This window comes from Grammomys surdaster, unplaced genomic scaffold, assembly GCF_004785775.1.
Source record: "Grammomys surdaster isolate TR1022 unplaced genomic scaffold, NIH_TR_1.0 126313, whole genome shotgun sequence".
NCBI lineage: Eukaryota > Metazoa > Chordata > Mammalia > Rodentia > Muridae > Grammomys > Grammomys surdaster.
In genome coordinates this window covers 2,296,894-2,318,013 of record NW_021621113.1, presented here as the reverse complement: position 1 = coordinate 2,318,013, position 21,120 = coordinate 2,296,894, and the positions used below count along the sequence as shown (strand labels likewise).

The 21,120-nt window shown below is 38.3% G+C and overlaps 1 protein-coding gene across 4 annotated transcripts in view; it reads left to right on the top strand.

The window, feature by feature from the left end:
• Positions 1-21,120, top strand: part of S100pbp (S100P binding protein) — a 37,625-nt gene that overhangs the window by 9,919 nt on the left and 6,586 nt on the right. The gene's annotated exons all lie outside the window — the stretch shown is intronic.

Here is a 21,120-nt window from a genome sequence, read left to right as displayed (position 1 = left end):
TAAACTGATGAAGAAAACTTCCTTATCCAAAGATTTACTTCAAAGGGTTCTTTAAACAGATAATTATGCAAAGTGGTTTGGACAACAAACTTTAGAGAAGGAGTTCAGGCCAGTGACTCTCTCCCCTGTAGTTGAAGGCTATGAACTGGGGGATGCTGCTGCTGCTGTTGTTGTTGTTGTGACCGTTAAGTAGTAGAAGTGGATGAAGTGAAGTTCCTTACTAATCACTATTTTGGGTCTTTTAAAATGTGGAGCTTTTTCCCCTATGGCCTTTTGCTTTTAAATGTAAAAAGCAAGCATTTCAGACTTTTATCTTGCATCTTGGCTTCTCAGTACAAGCTCTTGAAAGTCTGAACTATGTTCTAGATCCTTCAAACTTATCTCCTTGTAGTTCATTAGAAGCTATTGCAAGCCAAAGTGGAGATTATATTGTTTTATTCAATTTGAACCAGTGGCTGATGGGAAATTTCTAAAAAGAAAGGAGCAGAATTGAAGACAATAGAATGTTGGAAGGTTTTATACTGATAGAAGGTTTTCTTCCATAAAGGTCATGCTGTATTCTGTTTTGTTTAGCTTCTTTCCTTATTCAACAAACTTTGTAGAGTACTTTTAGAAGTGTTAAGTTTGAAAATTAGGAACTGAAGACATAAGTAATGGGTCTTTGTCTGTGGTGAGAATTCATGGTCTTGAGAAAATCGTTATACTAAAATATTGATTAGTTTTCTAAAGAAACACTTAGATTAATGTAGAAACCAGTAAAGAACTCTTCAGTGTGTGTTTGAGAAGAATGGAGATGTTGAGAAAGATGTCCTGGAAGGTCCATAGAACTCAGGGCTGTTTTAAGGAAGGGCATAGGAAAGTTGTTCTGCAATGAAGACTCCTTTCTCTTGAGAATTCCTGGGTTAGTAGTTTCTGTTTTTAAAGGTTTAGAGTGCTAATAGCAATCAGAAATTTCTAAAAATAAGTTGCTTTAGTTTTTGCTCAAGATCTTATTAAACAATCAGGTATCACTGGTGTTCATTTCTTAGCCCCTTGCCTGTGAGGTCTGTTTGTTTGGACTATTAGGTTAGGTCTGGTGGAAGTAAAGACATTTTCCCACCCATATCATTGGAGGGCGGACTTTAAAGAGATGTGTTGATTGTTCATCTTCAAGCTTATTATTATTATTATTATTTTTTTTTTTTTTAAAAAAGCCTGGATGTTTTGTTTCTCCCTCTGAGGTGGCTTCTTTTATATCCTAGGAAATGGTGCTGGCATCTAGTTATATTTTTCTTTTTCATTTGAGGTGTTCAAAGAAAATTTCTCATACAAAGCAAGTCACAGTTGTTCACCTTTTTGCATCTTTTCCATTTGTCTCCTTTCTTATTCAGCAGTTCCTCTCTCAAAATTACTACAATTTATATTTTATTTTCAAGGAATAGCTAGAAATACAGTAGGAAAGCAATAGACTTTAGTCATTGAAAAAATTAAAGTTTAGACTTAACTTCTAGGTTTATTTTTATGTATTTTTTGTTACATTTTCTTTGTGCACATGTATGCACGTGTGTAGGCATGTGCAGCCACAGTGTGTGTGTGGAGGACAAGCTGTAGTAGTCAGTTTTCGCCTTCCACCATGTGGGTCCCAAATATTGAACTCAGGTCATTAAGCGTGCAAGTACTTTTACATCTGAGCCATCCCACTGGCACAACTTCTGGGCTATACCCACCACCATTGGTGACGAGGTGGGGCCTTGAGCCACTGGAGACTCGTTTGCAAAGTAAGAGTAATGAGGTTTAGTTTGTCTGAAACATAATTATATATTCAAATATACATATAATGTAAGGACAGTTTTTAGCTCAAGCTAATACAATTTTAGCTAATAGAATTTATTAAATACCAGTATTGACAAGAAAGTTTGGGGCTGGGGTGATGGTTTAGTGGTTAAGAACACTTACTGCTTTTATAGAGGCTGGGTTTCCCAGAGCCCACATGACTATTTACAAACTGTAATTTGTGGAAAAACAAAACAAAAAGCCCAGAAATTCCACTTCCAGGAAATCTGATATCCTCTTCTGGCCACTGCTGGGACTAGACTTGCATTTAGTACACATACATATGTTCAGTGAACACTCAAAAAGTAAAACAAAACAAAAAAATCTCTAAGAGAGAAAGTTCACTCTTTTCATAGTGAAGTATTTTTGTTAAGTTTTTTAGAGATGGTCTTCTTTGTAGTCCTAGCTGTTCTGGAACTGCTATGTAACCAGGCTGCTCTCAATCTTAGAAATCTTCCTGCTTCTGTCTCCCAAGTGCTGGGATTAAAGGCGTGTGCCACCATGCCTGGCTCATTATAGAGTTTTTTAGGTAAAATAGTGTGATATGTTTTAAGCCTCAACAAATGACATAAAACAAAAATCTTATAAAATAAAATGAAACAGCTTTGACAAAAATGTTGATAAATGAAACTGAATGATGAATATATAGGCATATGTTATGGTTTTGTTTGGCTTTTGCATACATTGGAAACATTCTATAATGAGAGTATTAAAAATTAACTTATAGGAAATTCTTTTTGACATCTATTAATATTTTCCTGTCTAGTTATTCTAAAGATTTCTTGTATCTCTGACATTTTTGTCTTTCAGTAATCTAGTATTGTTTATTGTTATTGCTTTTAAGTTATATTTATTATTATTGTGTAGATGTATATACCGTGGCGTGCATGTGTCTGGCATGTGTCTGAAAGCTTTGTGGAGTTAATTCTTTTTTTTTTTTTTTTTTTTTAAAGATTTATTTATTATATATGAATACACTGTAGCTGTCTTCAGACACACCAGAAGAGGGCATCAGATCTCATTACAGATGGTTGTGAGCCACCATGTGGTTGCTGGGATTTGAACTCAGGACCTCTGGAAGTGCAGTCAATGCTCTTAACCACTGAGCCATCTCTCCAGCCCCTGTGGAGTTAATTATTTCCTTCCACCTTTATGTAGGTTCCAGGGTTTGAATATAAATAAACACACACACACACACATACACACACATACACATGTGATATATGTTATATATACATGTAAATACATAAATTGTTATATAAATAATGATTAAGTGCTTCTACTCGTTGAGCCATTTCGTCAGTTCCTTATACCTCCCTCCCTCTTTCCCTCTGTGTGCATGTGTTTATAGGCCTGGAATTAATAATCCAATGTCTGCACTTTACTTTTCCAGGCTCTCACACTGAACATGAAGCTGACCACCATTTTAGCTAGACTGGCTGGCTAGCTAGCAAAGCCTTAGGATCCACTTACTGCTTTCTCACTACTACTGGACTTACAGACATTTACTGTTCTGTCCAGTTTGTTTACATCAGTGTTACAAATCCACATTCAGGTCTTTATGCTTGTGCAGCAGGCACTTTACCCAGTGAACCATCTTCCTAGCCCAGTACTAAGTTTTTTGTGTCACTTTCCCTCTACAGTAGTACATATGCACAATCTTAAGATTTTGGGAGATTCTTTGAGATAGAGTTTCATTATATAAGGCTGGCCTTTTACCACTATGAAGCCGAGGCAGAGCCTGACCTTTTTTTTTTTTTTTTTTAAGACAGTAGTCTCACTGGCTATCTCTGGCTGGCCTGGAATTTAGTGTGTAGAACACGCTGGCCTTGAACTCACAAGATACTCCTGCTTTTGCCTCCTAAGTGAGAGGATGAAGGAATTTCTTAACTACCTGTCTTTACCTTCTGAGTGCTGGAATTACAGGTATACATATACCATACCAAGTTTATAAGTGCTAGGAATAGAGTTCAGTGCTTCCTTTGTGTTCACCAAGTTCTTCCAACTGAGCTACACCCCCAGTGTCTTAGCTACATTTTATTGCTATGAAAAGACACCATGATCAAGGAAACTTTTATAAAAGAAAACATTTAAGAGGGGGTTGCTTATAGTTTCAGAGGGTTAGTCCGTAATCATCATGTTGTGAAGTAGATAGGCATGGCACTAGAGCAATAGCTGAGAGCTTTACATCCTTATCCACAGACAACAGAGAGAGAGAGAGGCAGAGAGAAAGGAACAGAGACACCAGGCGGGGGTGGGGAGCACAGTACTTTTGAAAACTCAAAGCACATTCTCAGTGTCATACCTTCTCCAACAAGGCCACACCTCCCAACAAATTCCCAAACAATTGCACTAACTGGAGATCAAGCATTTGAACTATGGGGTCATTCTAATTCAAACTACCATACCCAGCTACTCAAGTTTTGAGATTTTTTTTGTATTCCATATGCCAAATGAGGGAAGTATGTAGTCTTCATCTTTCGTTTGCTTGTTTGCTTGTTTCTTTTTTAAAAAATAGTTTTATCTTTATGTGCACTGGTGCTTTGCCTACCTGTATGTCTATGTGAGGGTGTCAGTTTCTGGAGTTATAGACAGTGAGTTGCCTTGTGAGTGCTGGGTTTTGAACTTGGGTCCTCTAGAAGAACAGTCAGTGCTCTTAACTGCTGAGCCATCTCTCCAGCCCCTTACTTTTTCTTTTTCGAGATAGGTTTCATAGTGCTTCCTAGACTAGCCTTAAACTCACAGCAATCCTCTCAATTTCTTAATCCACTCTACCACCTAGAAATATCAAAATTAACATTTTGATACAGTGTGTCCTATAAAGTAGAGCCTATAAAAGGAGTTTGTTAGTTTGTAAATTGCTTCACTCCTCCCCCCAGATGGTTTCAGTGTGTAGCCCTGGCTGTCCTGAAACTCAGAGGTCTGCCTTTCTCTGCCTCCCAAGTGTTGGGATTAAAGATGTGCACCACCATCACTTAGCTATACATTAAGATTTTTAGTCAAGAGCCAGCTAGATAGCTCAGCAAGTATGAGTGCTTGCTGCTTTAGCCTGGTTAAGTCAAGTCCTCAGAACCAAATCAAAATGGAAGAAGAGAACTGAAGAAGCTTCTGACTCCACATGTGTACAGGAAGACCAGTGGTTCTAAACCTTCCAAAACTATGATTCTTTAACACAGTGCCTCAGGTTGTAATGACCCTCCAACCTTACAATTGTTTTCACCTCACTTTATAAGTATAATTTTGCTACTGTTAAGAATCATAATGTAGGGAGGCAGAGGCAGGTGATTCTCTGTGAGTTCAAGGCCAGCCTGGTCTACAGAGTGAGTTCCAGGACAGCCAGGGCTACACAGAGAAACCCTGTCTCGAAAAACAAAAAACAAGGAACAACAACAGCAGCAACAACAAAAGAACCATAATGTAGATATCTATGTTTTACAATAGACTTAGGTGACCACTGTGAAAAGGTTACTCAACCCTGAAGATGTCAAAACCCACAGAACCACTGATGTAACCAAACACATAAGATAAAAATAAATAAACTTTTAAAGACTAAATAAAATAAACAAATGAAAATAGATAGTTAAGAGTGGGTGGTGACACATACCTGTAATCCCAGCATTCAGGAGCCTGGACTACAGGATGAAAGATTCTATCTCCAAATAAAGCCAAAATTTTTTTAGCTTCTCCTGTAATACACCTATAATCTTAGTACTTAGAAATCAATAATTAGAAACTTGAGACCAACCTCAACTAAATTTGAGATCAGTGAAGTAGCTCAGTGAGAAACAGCTTATTTCAGCCAAACTTGATGACAGAATCCCAAGGTGAAGGAAGAGAGCTAGACTTCTGTATTTGTGTGCCGTCCCTCCCCCTTCAATACATAAGTATAAATTAAAAAGAAAATGTTGTTTGAGGGCAATCTGTATTACATGAGATCCTGTCTCAAAATACCCAAATAAATTCTGTAGTAATTACAAAGTATTCTATCTTGGATAATTAGGTTGTATCTGTTTTCATTAGTATGTTGTAGTGGAAATTCTGGTCAATAAATGTTTTATACAACTCTTATTTCTATAGGATGAATGCCTAGAAGTGGAATTACTAGGTAAAGTATATAAACATTTTAAAAACTCTTGTTGTATGTTACTAGTCGTCCTGATCAAAACACTGAATTTTTATTTTCATCAATATTGATAGGTAAATTTAATATTTTTAATTAGTAAGATTAAATTTTTATAATCACTGATTTTTTTTTTTTTTTTTTTGAGACAGGATTTCTCTGTGCAGCCCTAGCTGTCCTGGAACTCACAGAGATCTACTGCTTCTGCCTCCTGAGTACTGGGATTAAAGGCATGCACCACCACCACCATTGCCTGGCTTAACTATTACTTTTTGTTTGTTGTTTCTAGATAGGGTTTCTTTGTGTGTAGCCTTGGCTGTCCTGAAACTCTGTAGACAAGGCTGTGAGTTTCAACTACCTCTGCCTCCCAAGCACTGGGTTAAAGGTGTATGACACCTCACCCAGCTAAATATTACTTCTTAAGATCATCTAATATCTAGTCCTTTTTCCAGTTTCTAAAATTGTTCCCACTATTCCTAGGTAACATGAGGCAGAATCTGATGAAGGTTCCCATCTTTAGTTATTGTCTCTGACTCTTTTTTTCACATTCTGAATGTTGTCTCATCACTTCTTTAGTTTGATTACCTTTTTTTTTTTTTTCAAGACAGGGTTTCTCTGTGTAGCCTTGGCTGTCCTGGAACTCACTCTGTAGGCCAGGCTGGCCTCGAACTCAGAAATCTGCCTGCCTCTGCCTCCCAAGTGCTGGGATTAAAGGCGTGCGGCTCCACCGCCCGGCTAGTTTGATTTTCATTTCCTGTATTTCTGTAAACTAGAAGCAGGATTAGAATCAGATTAAGCATTCTGGGTAGAGCTAGTTGAGAGGGCTGCTAGGTGTCTTTGTGCTCTATGTACCTTGACACTTAATAACAGGCTGTTGAACTAATGTTACCGAGTTTGTTAAGGTGTTAGAAGACTTTCCATTATAAGGTACATTTTTACTCTCTAGTTACTGTTGTTTATGGTATGATGCCTTAGTACCATATCATATTCCCATACAACTAACGTTGCCTAATGGTTTGAACATTCATTAATGATCTTCATCTGAATTAGCTGTTATAGCAGGACACAGAAAGTGTTTCTACCCCTCACCTCTCTATATATAATCATTAGTCTTTCTATTTTAGAATATGTGTTTGACAATTTTATACATGTATGCAATGTATTTTGATCATATCCACCTACAACTCACTCCTCATTTCCTTACATACATGCTAAATATATGTTCTCCCAGTGAGCTATATTCCAGCCCTCATGGATTTTTAAAGTTATGTTATAGTTCCTATTCTTTAAGAAAAAATTATCTATGTGAGTGCTTTGCTTGCATATATGATTGTGTATTTTGTGTGTGTGTGTGTGTGTCTGGTGCCTATGGAAGCCAGAAGAGGGTGTTGGATCCCATGGAACTAGAGTTATAGATGGTTGTGAACACCTGTCTGGGTGCAGGGGATTGAACCCAGGTACTCTACAACAGGTAGCAATTGTTCTTAACTACAGAGCCATCTTTCTAGTCCCAATTCCTAGTCTTTTTGATGGCCAGTTTGATCTCAAATTTGACCATTTGGAGCTTCTTCAAGCTGAATCCTACTCATACTAGCATTAATCTTTTTTTATTTTTTAATTGCTGCTCAAAAGCATAACATGTACTTTATTAACCCATTTGTAAGTATCATGCAAGTCAGGTAGTCAGTTATGCAAGTCTCCAGAATTTTTCATATTCCAAATCTGAAACTCTGTGCCTGTCAATAAGCAGCTCCTTTCTCTGCATACCCCAGTCCCTGGCCAATATTCTGCTTTCAGTTATTATAAATTTGACTACTGTAGATACTCTATATTGATGAAAACATACAAACTTTGTTTTCTTAGGAGTGACTTACTTCACTTAATGTGTTCAAGACTCACTCATATTATGGGATGTGACAGGTACTCGTCTTAACCTCTTCTGTTGTATATATGTACAACTAGTTGGCCTGGTTGTTGCGAATAGTGCTGCTGTGAGCATAGGTCTGTAAGTATATCCTTTGGAGAGTTTGTGGTTGCTTGTTTTTGTAGTCTGTTGTTTGTTTTAAGATGGGGTCTCACTTTGTAGTTCAGGCTGGCTTGAAACTCATTGTATAGCCCAGGCCAGCTTCAAATCTGTGGTTATTCTCCTAACCTTAGCTTCCTGAAAGCTAAGATTACAAATATGAGCCACCATGCTGAGTTCAATTCTTTATGATACATATCTAAAAGTAGATCAAGTGGTAGTTTTGTTTTCATATGTTTTGGAGAATATCCATACCATTTAATCTAATTTTTGTCATTATTTTATGAATTATATATTTTTGTGTGCTAAGAATCTTTTGTCTAACTCAAAGTCAGAATTACTGCCTTGTCTTAGCTATGAGAGTTAGATCTATTACTTACTCATCCTGAAATTATTTTGTACATAGTAAAAGAGATTAGTCAAAGTGGTTTTATTGCTTTTTTTTCTTTGTTGTATTATTTTCTTAAAACGACATTTGATGCCGGGCGGTGGTGGCGCACGCCTTTAATCCCAGCACTTGGGAGGCAGAGGCAGGCGGATTTCTGAGTTCGAGGCCAGCCTGGTCTACCAAGTGAGTTCCAGGACAGCCAGAACTACACAGAGAAACCCTGTCTTGAAAAACCAAAAAAAAAAAAAAAAACGACATTTGATTTTCTGTCTGAGTATTTATAAGCCATGGCATGAGAACGACATGTAGAGTCAGTTGTCTCCTCTCACCATTTGGGTTTCAGAGAGCGACCTCAGGTCATTGGTTTGGTAGGCAGCACCTTATCTCTGAACCAATTTGTTGGCCTGAATTTTAGTTGTTTCTTTACTATTATGAGAACAACTCATTTTTGACTAAGTTACCTTTATATCTTTGTCAAAAATCAATTAGTCTAAGCCTATAGAGAAAAAAAAGTCTAATATGTTCCATTAATTTTATGCAGTTATTTCAGCTATTATATATTTTCTTTGTATTGTTGCATAAATGTTATTTAATTTTTATTTTATTATGGGTAGGGTCATTTTGCCTGAATACATGACTGTGTACATGTATCCTCAGAGTCAGATGAGGGCATTGCATCCCCTGAAACCGGAGTTACAGGATGGTTGTGAGCTGCCATGAGGATGTTGGAAATTAAACCCAGGTCCTCTGGAAGAGCAACCAGTCGTCTTAACTACTGAGCCATCATTTCCGCCCTCCAATAGATAAATTTTAGAATCAGCCTATCAATTTATTTAAAAAGCCTGCTTGGACTTTTATTAAAATTGCATTGAATTTCTAGAAATTGGGTAAAATTTAGCAAGAATGAGTATCTTGATTGATCGTTATTATTAAGAATGGTCCTTAATTATTCAATTCTTTAATTTCTTTCAGCAGTGTTTTGTAACCTTCAGGGTCTTCAAGCTGTTCTGTACCCAGACTGGCCTCAAACTGCTTATCTTCCTGCTTTACACTCTGAATGTTAGCTCACAGGCTTGAACCTCTGTATATAGCTGTTGTATAGCTTTTGATGTACTCTCTTGCACATCTTTGGTATCCCTTAGTATTTCACATGTAATGCTTTTGTCAAAGATATATTTTAGAATTTGAGTGTCTTTCTAGATATGGTAGCACACAAGTGTAATCTCAGCATTCAGGAGGTTGAAGCAGGAAGATAAGGGGTTCGAGACCAGCCTGAATTACATAATACCCTGCCTCAAAAAAAGAAAAGCACCTCCTACACACATACACACACACACACACACACACAAATAAGTACTTGTCTTATTATAATATATAAAAATTCAGTTGATTCTTATATATTAATCAGAACTTGCTTGTTAGGTTTTTAAATAGACTTCATCAAGGAGCTGGATGTGGTAGCACACACCTTTAATCCCAGCACATGGGAGGCAGTGGCAGGTGGATCTCTGAAAATTTGGAGCAGCCTGGTCTACATAACAAGTTCCAAGACAGCCAGGGCTATGTAGAAAGACCCTGTCTCAAAAATAGTAATAACAAAAGAATCTTTTTTCCTTTTTTCCCCTCCCTTCTTTCTTTATGTGTGTATCTGTATACCTGTACAGAGACCAGAGGAAGACTGCTAATATGATACTTTTCATACACTGATATACTTCCTTGAGAACTGGGTCTCTTCATCAAACCTCAAGCCCCTGGGTTAGGTTAGGCAGGCTAAATAATCTCTCAAGATCCTAGATCTGTTGGCCCCTGCCTCTAGCTCTGGAGTTATAGACGTGTGGCCACACACACTTTGTTTTATTTTTCAGGACAGGGTTTCTCTTTGTAGTGCTGGCTATCCTGGACTGCTGCTATGTGTAGACTAGGCTGGCTGTGAACTCAGAGATCTGCCTGCCTCTGTCTCCAGATGCTGGGACTAAAAGTGTGGGCTACCACATGTGATCCTAGCTTGGCTGCTGGAGATTCAAACTCAGGTCCACTTCCCTACCCTTCATCAGGTGTTTTTTGTTTTGTTTTTTGTTTTGTTTTGAGGCAGTCTTAACTATGTTCTAGAACTATGTAAAACAGGTTTACAGAGATCTGCCTGTCTATGCCTCTGGAGTGCTGGGATTTAAAGGCCTATGCCACCATGCCTGGGTTATTATCAGGTCTACACAGATAACTATGTTGTTAGCAAATATGCTTTTATTTGTTTTTTTTTTATTTGCTTTTTCACCATATTGCATCTAAATGTAACATTTAATACAAGTAATGAAATCTTTGCTTTTAGTATTAAAGGAATACATTGAATCTTTTACCAGTTATAATAGTGTTTTCTATAGGTTTCTCTTGAGTATACTTTATTAATAAATTTGAAGATGGTCCTTCAGTTATAGTTTGGAAGTTTCATTGGAAATGAGATTGTCAAATATTTCATTGGAAATGGATATTTTTAAATATTTTAAATGTGTCTACTGAAATAATCACATAGTAGTTATTTCTACTAATATAGAGTTATAGTTGATTTTTCAGTGTTAACCTATCTTTTATTCCTGGTTTTATGCATATCCCCAAATATCTTTGTCTACTATTATTGGATTGATAATTATTTATTTACTGGTGTGTGTGTGTGTGTGTGTGTGTGTGTGTTTCAAGACAGGATTTGCCTGTGTAGCCCTGGATGTCCTGGAGCTCTCTTTTACAGTTAGTACTTTATTGTAGTTGTGGGTGTTTGTTTGTTTTTGAGACAGGCTTTCCTATAACCCAGGCTGGCCTTGAACTCATCATGTATTTGGGGATGACCTGAACTGCTGATCCTCCTCGGCTTTCATCTATGAACATCTGTGACATCTTTTTTTAATTTATTAATGTATTTTTAAAATTCTCTCAACAGTGTTTTTGTTTTTATTATTACAGGTCTTGTACACACTTGTTAAGTTCATTCATAAGTATTTAATGCTTTTTTATGCTGTATTAAATATTTACTTTTTATTATTTAGTTGGTTATTGCTAGAATATAGAAATACTGATTTTTATATTTTGACTGTATGACTATATTATATAAATTATGCTGAATTTTCATGTTAGTTTATGAACATTTTTTTGCTAGATATTTTAGAATTTGTTCGATATCTGTAAATAAAGATAGTTGATTTCTTTCTACTTTATAAGCCTTTTATTTTTCTTGCCTTACTGTACTGCCTGTGGTCCTGAGCACATTAAATGTGATGTAGCTTTACTAAAGATGTTCTTATCAGCTTAGGAAACTTCCCTGCTGATTATGTGATAATGTTTATCATGAGTAAGTAACACATTTTGTTAAATGTATTTTCTGTGTTTATATATTGCATTTACAAATGCCCTAATACTATTTTTTTTATTTTGTATAATTTTCATTGATTGATTTATTGAGTTTTGTGATTCCTGAAACTGAATTCAAGGGTTTGCATATGCCATGCTAGCCTCTATTCTGTTAGGCCAACTTGCCTTCCCTTTACACAGTTGGCTAATTCTTTTTTTTAAAGTTTGTTAAAATTGTGTGTGTGTGTGTGTGTGTGTGTATATATATGAGAGAGAGAGAGAGAGAGACAACAGATGTTAGATGGATTGCTTGACATGGCATGCTTGTGGAGTCAGGTTCTCCTCCACCTTTCTGTGGGTTCCAGGACTTGAACTTGAGTTATCAGACTTAAACATCAGGCACCTTTATTTGTTGAGCCATCCTACCAGAGTTTTTAAAAGGATTTTTAGCTGGGCAGTGTTGGCATACTCTTTAATCCAAGGCAAAGGCTGGCAGACCTCTCTGAGTTCAAGGTCAGCCTTGTCTACAAAGCAAGTTCCAGGATAGCCTGGGCTGTTAAAGTAAAACTGTTTGTAATATTCTCTGTTATTATTCTTATTGCCTCAGGGTATATCCATTTTAGACCTAATTCGGTGATCTGTGAGGAGGGCTGTGGTTTTCTTGTTTTCCTTTCTTGAACAATGTATCTAGGAATTTATCAAACTTACTGATATTTTCCCCCCACAAATAAGGCTTTATTTTCATACTTCTAAAAAGTTGGTGTGTGGGTGGGTGTATGCGCGTGCGTTTGTAGTACATATGCATGCATGTGCTGCAGCATGTATGTGCTCACAAGACGACTTGTTGGAGTCAGTTTTCTTCTCCTATGTGAGTCCCAGGATTGAACTTTGGGGTCATCAGGCTTGGTGACAAGTGCCCCTACTTGCTGGTCTTTTCTTTCTTTCCATGCTTTGGGTTTAATTTTTTTCTTGTTTTCTAGTTCTTTAATATAAAGGCTTTAGATCTTATTTTAAAATCTTAAAATCTATTTTCTCTAAACACTTAAAGTTACATTTTCCTTTAAGTACTACTTAGGTAAAATCTTTTAAAATTTATTTATTTTTATTTCATGTGCATTAGTGTTTTGCCTATATGTATGTCTGTATGAGAGTGTAGGATCCACTAGAACTAGAGTTACAGACAGTTGTGATCTGCCATGTGGGTGCTGGGAATGAACCTGGATTCTCTGGAAGAACAGCCAGGGCTAACTGCTGAGCCATGTCTCCAGCCCCTAAAATCTTTTTATTTTTATGAGTTGTTTGTTTGTTTTGAGACAGAGTCTTAATTTGGCCTTGGCTAACTTGAAACTCCCTATACAGATTAGGCTGGCAGCAAACTCCTAGAGATCCACCTGTCTCTGCCTTCCAAGTGCTGGGATCAAAGATGTGTGCCACCATGCGTGACAAAACCCTTAACTTCTTATGATCCCTTTTCATTTAATTAAAAGGTTAAAATCAATCCTCACCCCCTACCCCACCTGTGTGTATATGTGTGTGTGTGTGTCTGTCTGTCTGTCTGTCTGTCTCTGTGTCTGTCTGTCTTTCTGTGTCTGTACTGAGGATTGAACCCCAGAAGCATTGACTGTATCATCAAGCCATAAGTGCAGTCCCTAAAGATACTTTCTAATTTTTTTTGTGTTTTTTTCCACTTAATAATTGGCCAATTAAACTAGAAAAGTAGTCTTGTAATTATTTACATTTTTATTATTTATGTTTTATGCATATTTGTATATACAGGCCTTAGCATTGAGACAGAGACAGAAAGATCCTAGAGGCTCACTGGCCAGTTTGGCCAGTTGGAGAGAGCTCTAGATTCAGTGAGAGATTTTGACTCAAGAAAAGGAAAGTCACCCAGCCTTATCTTTTGGCCTCATGGATATACAAGAGAATTTCTTAGGTTTGGGGAGAGGAAATTCTTAGTCATAAAAGTAGGTTTCATAGAGAACAAAGAATCAACCGTAGAGCCAGGCTTCTTGCCTTTAAAGACACCCTAAAAATAGGTCATTGTTTTTTCTATTGAGGTTTTCTTTACTCTTATGTCACCAGTCAAAGAGTGATTCTGCTGCTCTGTTAACTATCTAAATTGATTGTTCTCTTCTAGAGCCCCACCTATCTGTGTGTTATAGTTATCTATTCCTGTACTCTGTCATTCCTAAGGACAGTATCAAACTGATTCAGTTAATAACCTGTTAGTGCTAGGATAGGTTCTAGTTACTAGCCAGATGATAGATTTTATTCTTTGGTTTTTTTTACTGTACAAAATAAGGTGAACTATAAAACTTGTCAGAATTGGAATAGCAGGTATTCATATCTATTCTCTTCACTTCTGATAAAATTTACTTTATGTGTTTTATCTAAATGTATGCATGTGCACTATGTGTGTGCTTGATGTTAGCAAGAGGCCAGAAGAGGGCATTGGATCCTCTGGAACTGCAGTCACAGATGACTGAGCTGCTGTGGGTGCTGAGAATGGAACCCGCGTCTTCTGCAGGAACAGCCAGTGCTCTTAACCCAAGCCATCTTCGCAGCACCACTTCTCAAATTATTAAGGTCACTTATTAAATGGAATGTTCCCCAACACCAATTTCATTTTTATAAGTTAAGGTTTATATTAGTAATTGAATTACTGAAGTGTAAGAGCTTTTTTTCCCCTACAAATTTTGTTAGATGAATTTCATTTAGCCACAGAACAAAGGACAATCTTTACTACCTTTTAGCCACAATCTAAAAATAAAATCATGATACTGATTGTTGGTCCAAGAAAACCCATCTGTTAGAGACTATGAAGAGAAGAGAACATTTAAATGTTCCAATTCTTGTTAGCATCTCTAAATTTGGAGGAAGAAGAGGTTGGAGCTAAGAACTAAAATAAGGTTTTGGGTTATTGGCCTCACCTGAGTTTGAATCTGGCTTACCAGGCAAGATATTAGGTAGTGGTTGAGTATCTTCTCCAAACTTCAGTTTTCTCATGAAGAAGACAAATTATTCTTAGCAATTGTTAGAATTTCAGTGATGTCTATAAAACAGAACCTGGTACACCTATGTTTTGGTGAGTGTTGCCCACCGTCATCTCCAGACTAGTAAACCTTCTTAATAAAAATTACTCTTAGAAACAAGTTTGTTCTTTCTTTCTTTCTTTCTTTTTTTGGTTTTTCGAGACAGGATTTCTCTGTGTAGCCCTGGCTGTCCTGGAACTCACTCTGTAGACCAGGCTGGCCTCGAACTCAGAAATCCGCCTGTCTCTGCCTCTAAGTGCTGGGATTAAAGGCGTGCGCCACCACTGCCCAGCTGTTCTATCTTTCTATTTGTGTTGTTTATTTGGTTTTATGAGACAGGGTTTCCCTGTATAGCTCTGGCTGCCCTGGAACTTGCTCTGTAGACAAGGCTAGTCTATCTGCATCTCTAATGCAGATAACCATCTCTTGAGTGTTGGGATTAAATTTAAATGCTAAAAATCAGCATTTTGCCAGTGTGGTGGCACACACCTTTAACCCAGGAGATAGAAGCAGGCAGAGGGAGATGGATCTCTGAATTTGAAGCCAGCCTGGTATATAGAATGAGTTTCAGGACAATCAAGCCTATACAGAGGAACTGTCTCAGGGAGAAAACAAAACAAAAACTTACAAAAGAACAAAAAGAAAAAAACATTTCTTGTTGCATCTACAGAAACAAAATTGTTGCACCCTCTTTACCCAGTCCTGTATTAAAGTACAGCCTGGATGTGTAAGACATACTATAATCGGATTCTTGCTTTCAGGGAGACTCAACTTTGATAATACATTATTGAAACTCTGTGTCTTTCACTAGGTATATGACCTTAAACAAATTACTTAACAATTCCGGACCTTGATTTTTTTTTTTTTAATAGTTTATGCAGTGTTTCCCAGGCAAGCCTAAAACATCTGCATTCAGATGATTCTTCTACATTAGCTTCCCGGCTGGGCATTGTAGTGTCTTACAAAAAAATGGTAGGGGGCATGGTTGTGATCCTTGAGTCTCATATAGCCCTGGCTATTGTGAAACTCACTATGTAGACTAGATGAGATAGAAACTCACAGAGCTCTGCCTTTCAAGTGCTGGGATTAAAGGCATGCATCACCATACCTGCCTTGGCAATGTATTTTTTCTAAATTTTTAAATTATTATATTTATGTGTATATGTGTTACGTGCATACATGTGCCCAATATCACACTGAAATAGGAGGCAAGCTCAAGACTAGTCCAAATCTCCATTCTCCATGACTTTTTGGGTAGAACAGGTTTTGGCACTGGATATTACCCCTGTCTGTCTGTCTGTCTGTCTGTCTTTCCCTCTCCCCTTCCCTTTCTCCCCCTCTCTCTCCCCCTCTCTCCTTCTTCCCTTCCCTTTCTCCCTCTTTCCCTCTCCCTCTCTCCCTCCCTCCATCTCCCTCCCCTTCCCTCCTGTCCTCTCCTCTCTCCTCTTCTCTCTCATTTTTTTTCGAGACAGGGTTTCATTGTGTAGTCCTGGTTGTCCTGAAACTCACTCTGTATACCAGGCTACCTTGGAACTCAGAGATCTGCCTGCCTCTGCCTCCCAAGTGCTGGGTGTATGCCTTTAATGGCCTCTCTTATACAAAGGCCAGCAAAAACAAAAGCATCACTGCAGAGAGGATATATTGATGGAATTCTCTGCACAGCTCCAGGGATTGACCTAAATAGACAGGGGCATGAAAAAATAACAAACACACACAGGCACACAAAAATTCAAGATCAGGTGGACTGGGCTTCCCACTGAGAAGCAACAGTGCCTTGGAAGCTCAGTGTATTTATTATATACAGTGAATAAAGAGTCCAGGTTATTAGATACAACTGAGCCAGGAAGACAGATCTCAGTGGGGAAGTAATCTTCCGGCCATAAACATCAGGGGGAGAGGAGCTACAGTGGACATTTTCTGTACAGACTGTCAACATTGGCACTTGGACAAGAGGAAGGCTTTGCCATCTCTCTGAGTCTCACCCCAGGAAGAATTTTGCCAGTCTATATATGGTTCTGAGGCCTTGGCTCTTGACATGGCTGTGACCAAGTCACCAGTACACTTTCACTGAGGACTTCTTGCTCCCTACAATGGAGTATTTGAAGAACCTCAAAAAGTATATCTTTGAAGCAAGATAATTTTTTCTGCCTCTAAGAAGGTAGATGAAGTGTAGTGGTTCATGCCTATAGTTCTGGCTTGTGGAAGCGGGGTGAGACAGTTCTAGGCCTGGCCTGCAGTGAAACCCTGCCTCAATAAATGTAAAGGAAAGAAAGTAATAAAGAATTTATATTAAAAAAAAATTCTTAGGCTGGGCATGATAGTGCATGCCCTTAATTCCTGTACTTAGGAGGCAGAAGCAGGCAGAGTTCAGGGCCAGCCTGGTCTATGTAATGTGTTCCATGACAGCCAGGGCTACATGGTGAAACTCTGTCTAAAACAATTATTAGTAATAGCCACTGCCGTATTAATGAGACAAGCATCTCATGGTGTATCTGTGTTTGTATCTGTATGTCCCAGAGGACAACCTCAGCTTTTATTCTTCAGGGGGCAGCCACCTTAGTTTTTTGTTTGAAGGTTTCTCATTGGCCTGAAGCTTGTAAATTAAGCTAGGCCAGTGAACCCTATTGATCTGCCTGCCTCTACTCTACCTCCTTAGCCCTGGGATTACTTGTGATTATGACAGCTATATATGACCTTTTTTAAAAACAAAAATAGTTGTATTCAACAGTCCTGGTTTAAGTAAAATTGACATATAAAGTAAATATGTCTTTACATGTGTGTGGGTGTGGGTGGGTGGGAGGGGGGCGAGCAGTACGTGCTTGAGAATAAGAAGACAACTTGGCTAGAGTCGATTGTGTCCTTTGTTTTCTGAGGACCAGACTTAGGTTAGCAGGGATGTTTGCAACTGCCTTGACCTGAGCCGTCTTGCCAACCCATTTTGTAAAAACTTCATCCTGTTATAGTACAAGTATCAGGATGTCACAGGAAATATGTATAGTAGGCAGTCTTTGTCTTGATTAGCATTGGATACCTTTTCTGATGGTCATACATGTCCCCAAATGCTGCCACTCTGCATCGTGTTTTCTCCCAGTGCTGCCAAGGGGCCAGAGGACACCAGCCTGCCATGTTCAAGGAACAGACCGTGACAAAACCCATCTCCATGTATTCAAACAGATGGGATAGTATAGCTACCAGCAATGTGTTTTGTAACCTCCATCAAATCAGAATACATATTAAGATTTGAGAACCACTGGTCTAGGTAAACTGCTTCCTAACTAGGGTATAATTTTTATTTCTGTTTTTGGGTAGTATAAGTCTGAGTTAAGATTTATTTTTATTTTATGTACATGGATATCTTGGCTGTATATGTCAGTGTACCTCATGCACGCCTAGTACTGTGGAAACTATAAGAGGATGTTGGATCCTCTGGAACTGGAGTTACAAACAGTTGTTAGCCATATGGGTACTGAGGATTGAATCCAGGTCCTCTGCAAGAGCAGTAAGTACTAAGCAATCTCTCTAGCCCCAGGTTTCAGGGGTTTGTTGTTGTTACTAGTTTACTTTCTTATTTTTTTTGTTTTTTGGGGGGTTTTTGTTTTTGTCTGTTTATTTCTGAAGTGTGGCTTCTGTAGCCCGGGGTACCCTTGAACCCATGGCTGCTGTCGGCCAGCCCCAGCAGTTGACAGATCCCGGAGAGAGATAAGGAGTCGAGTCGGTGAGGGAGGATGGAGTTAGGCATGGTGGTCGGGGAACCTTGCAGTTCTGACTGACTAGCAACTAGGCTGCTGCTTTATTTATACAGATTTCTTAAAGACAGACATGACTTCCCAATAAGTACAGATCATATTATTTTGTCTCTGGACATGTGTTTGATTTTTCATTGCATGTCCAGGGTTACAGGTTCAATTACAGTCAACAAGTACAGATAGAACAGATTTCATTTTTATTATCAGACCTATAACTCCATTTTAAAGACTATTTCTGCCAAAGCAAACATGTTTAATATATGACAGCCTGTTTTTAGACTGGCAGCAATTGCGATGTCAAAGCACTCCAGACAAATAGAAAATATCTGAGCCAATCCTTTTATGGATGGCAAATCCTGACACCTAATTCTTTTTACTTAAATACTTTCATCATTTCTAGTATTAGAAAGGTTATTTTAATTGACTTGTTTTTATTACTGTGTTCTACTCCTCTCAGGGCATACCTCATACAACTCCCTATCTTTAAAGTACATTTTCACAGAGCTCTAAGCTCTATTGTAGAAGGAGTCCTTTGATCGATTGCTAGTTCTCCTGGCTTCTCAGAGTTTGTCAGCTAAGTTTACCCTGTTCCAATTATACTGTTTGAGTTTGCTTAGGGGCAGATACACCAAGAAGAATCTGGAGTCATGGCCTCATAAAGAAATTTCTAGTGTCTTGATGCTTATCACAATATCCAGGGCATAAAGAAGGCTTCCAAATAGGACCAGATAAAGTTATTTCACTAAAAGAAGGGTTAGTAAGTTTAGGACTTTGCTAAAAAGACTCAGGCATAATTTTCTCAGGAAAGGACATAGAATAAATCATAATACAGAAAGTTCCCAAGAATGCAGAGAACAAAACCTAAAAGTGAGAGACAGAATGACAGCAATGGCAACATTCGGCTCAGCCTTCCGGAACTGCCAAACAGCTGTGCAGGGTTACAGGTTCAATTTCCAGTGGACTGCATTTCCCCCTTTCTGATATGTCAACTTAAAGGTTTGCAGATCTCGTTGTGTGGCATGTAGGGTGTTTTTTAGTCTTTGAAAGATGACTGGAAGAACAAGAGTTAAAATTAGAACAACTCCGAGTTATTCCCAAATTAATAATAAAAGACCAAAAGTTCTGTCTCAAGACAAAAGATGACATTTTTACAGATGTCAGAGTCTGTAAAAATTTATTTGCAACTTGTGCAGCTGAGATTAGTCCTGATTGACCTAAGCTTATAGCTGCAATTTGTTGATATAGAAGCTGCATATTTATTGCCAGATCAGAATTATTCTATAAGCCATGGAGATGGGATCTAACTTATTCCCACGTTACCTTAGCCTCCCAAGTGTTAAGATTACAAGCATTTCAGGGCTGGAATAGTGGTTCAGAGGCTACTGGTGTTGCAGGGTAGAGACCCAAAAACCATCTAGCACAACTAAAGTCTGAATTGAGAGTCTATATTAGACCAGATGGAGACTACCTGGAGAGAAACACTTCTCATAGAGCATTCGGCAGAAGGAAGAAAGCAAAGGAAGAAAGCATGCAAGTAAGCAGTTTAACAGAAGCCAAAGCATGCTATTTGTTGGGGGCATTTCTAGAACAGGGTTGGGTACTTAGCTATGGGGCAGGGGTAGGGTGGGGTGTAGAAAGTGAGGCAGAGTCAGTTTCAGGTTAAACCAAAGATGGCTGTAGCTGAGACAAGATGGAGGAACCTTTGCCCCATCACAGCTTGGACTTGAATGTTTTTGCAAAGGACCTAGGTTTGGTTCCCAGCATTCACATAGTGGCTAACATTTGTAACTCCAATTTCAGGAAAGCCAATGCCTTCTGACCCCCATGGACACTAGACATGCATTTCACATTTCACATACATACACGCACATGAATCTAAAGCAGATTGTTTTTATGTAGTTTTGTTTTGTTTTGAGACTGCATTTCTCTATGTAGTCCTAGCTGTCCTGGAACTTAGTGTGTAGATCAGGCTGTCTTTGAACGCAGTGAGGTCTGTCTTCCTTTGCTTTCTGAGTGCTGGGATTAAAGACATGTCCCAACACACCTGGCCCATACATTTTTTTTTAAAAAAAGCATATCACATCATGACAAGAGCATGATCTCACACAATAACAACCTAAATTCTAGATTATTAAATAGATAAGACAAGTTCACTTCCTTGAGCTGTAAGTTTTTCTTTCAAATGGTATTAAAATATTTATCTCTATATATGATTTTTAATATAATTTATTAAAAAGAATAAAAACGCCGGGCGGTGGTGGCGCACGCCTTTAATCCCAGCACTTGGGAGGCAGAGGTAGGTGGATTTCTGAGTTCGAGGCCAGCCTGGTCTACAGAGTGAGTTCCAGGACAGCCAGGACTATACAGAGAAACCCTGTCTCGAAAACAAACAAAAACAAACCAAAAAAAAAAGAATAAAAACTATTTAAAAACCCACACAGTGAAATTAATCATACCCATATCTCAGTGAACAACTGCGTGGTAGATTGAATAAGAAGGTCCCATGGGCTTATACGCTTGAATGTTTGGTCCCCCACCAGTAAGTGGAACTGTTTTAGGATTGGGGCTGTCACCTGTTGGAGGAAGTATGTGGACTTTGAGGTTTCAACAGTCCATGTCAGGTTCTGTCTCTCTCTCTCTCTCTCTCTCTCTCTCTCTCT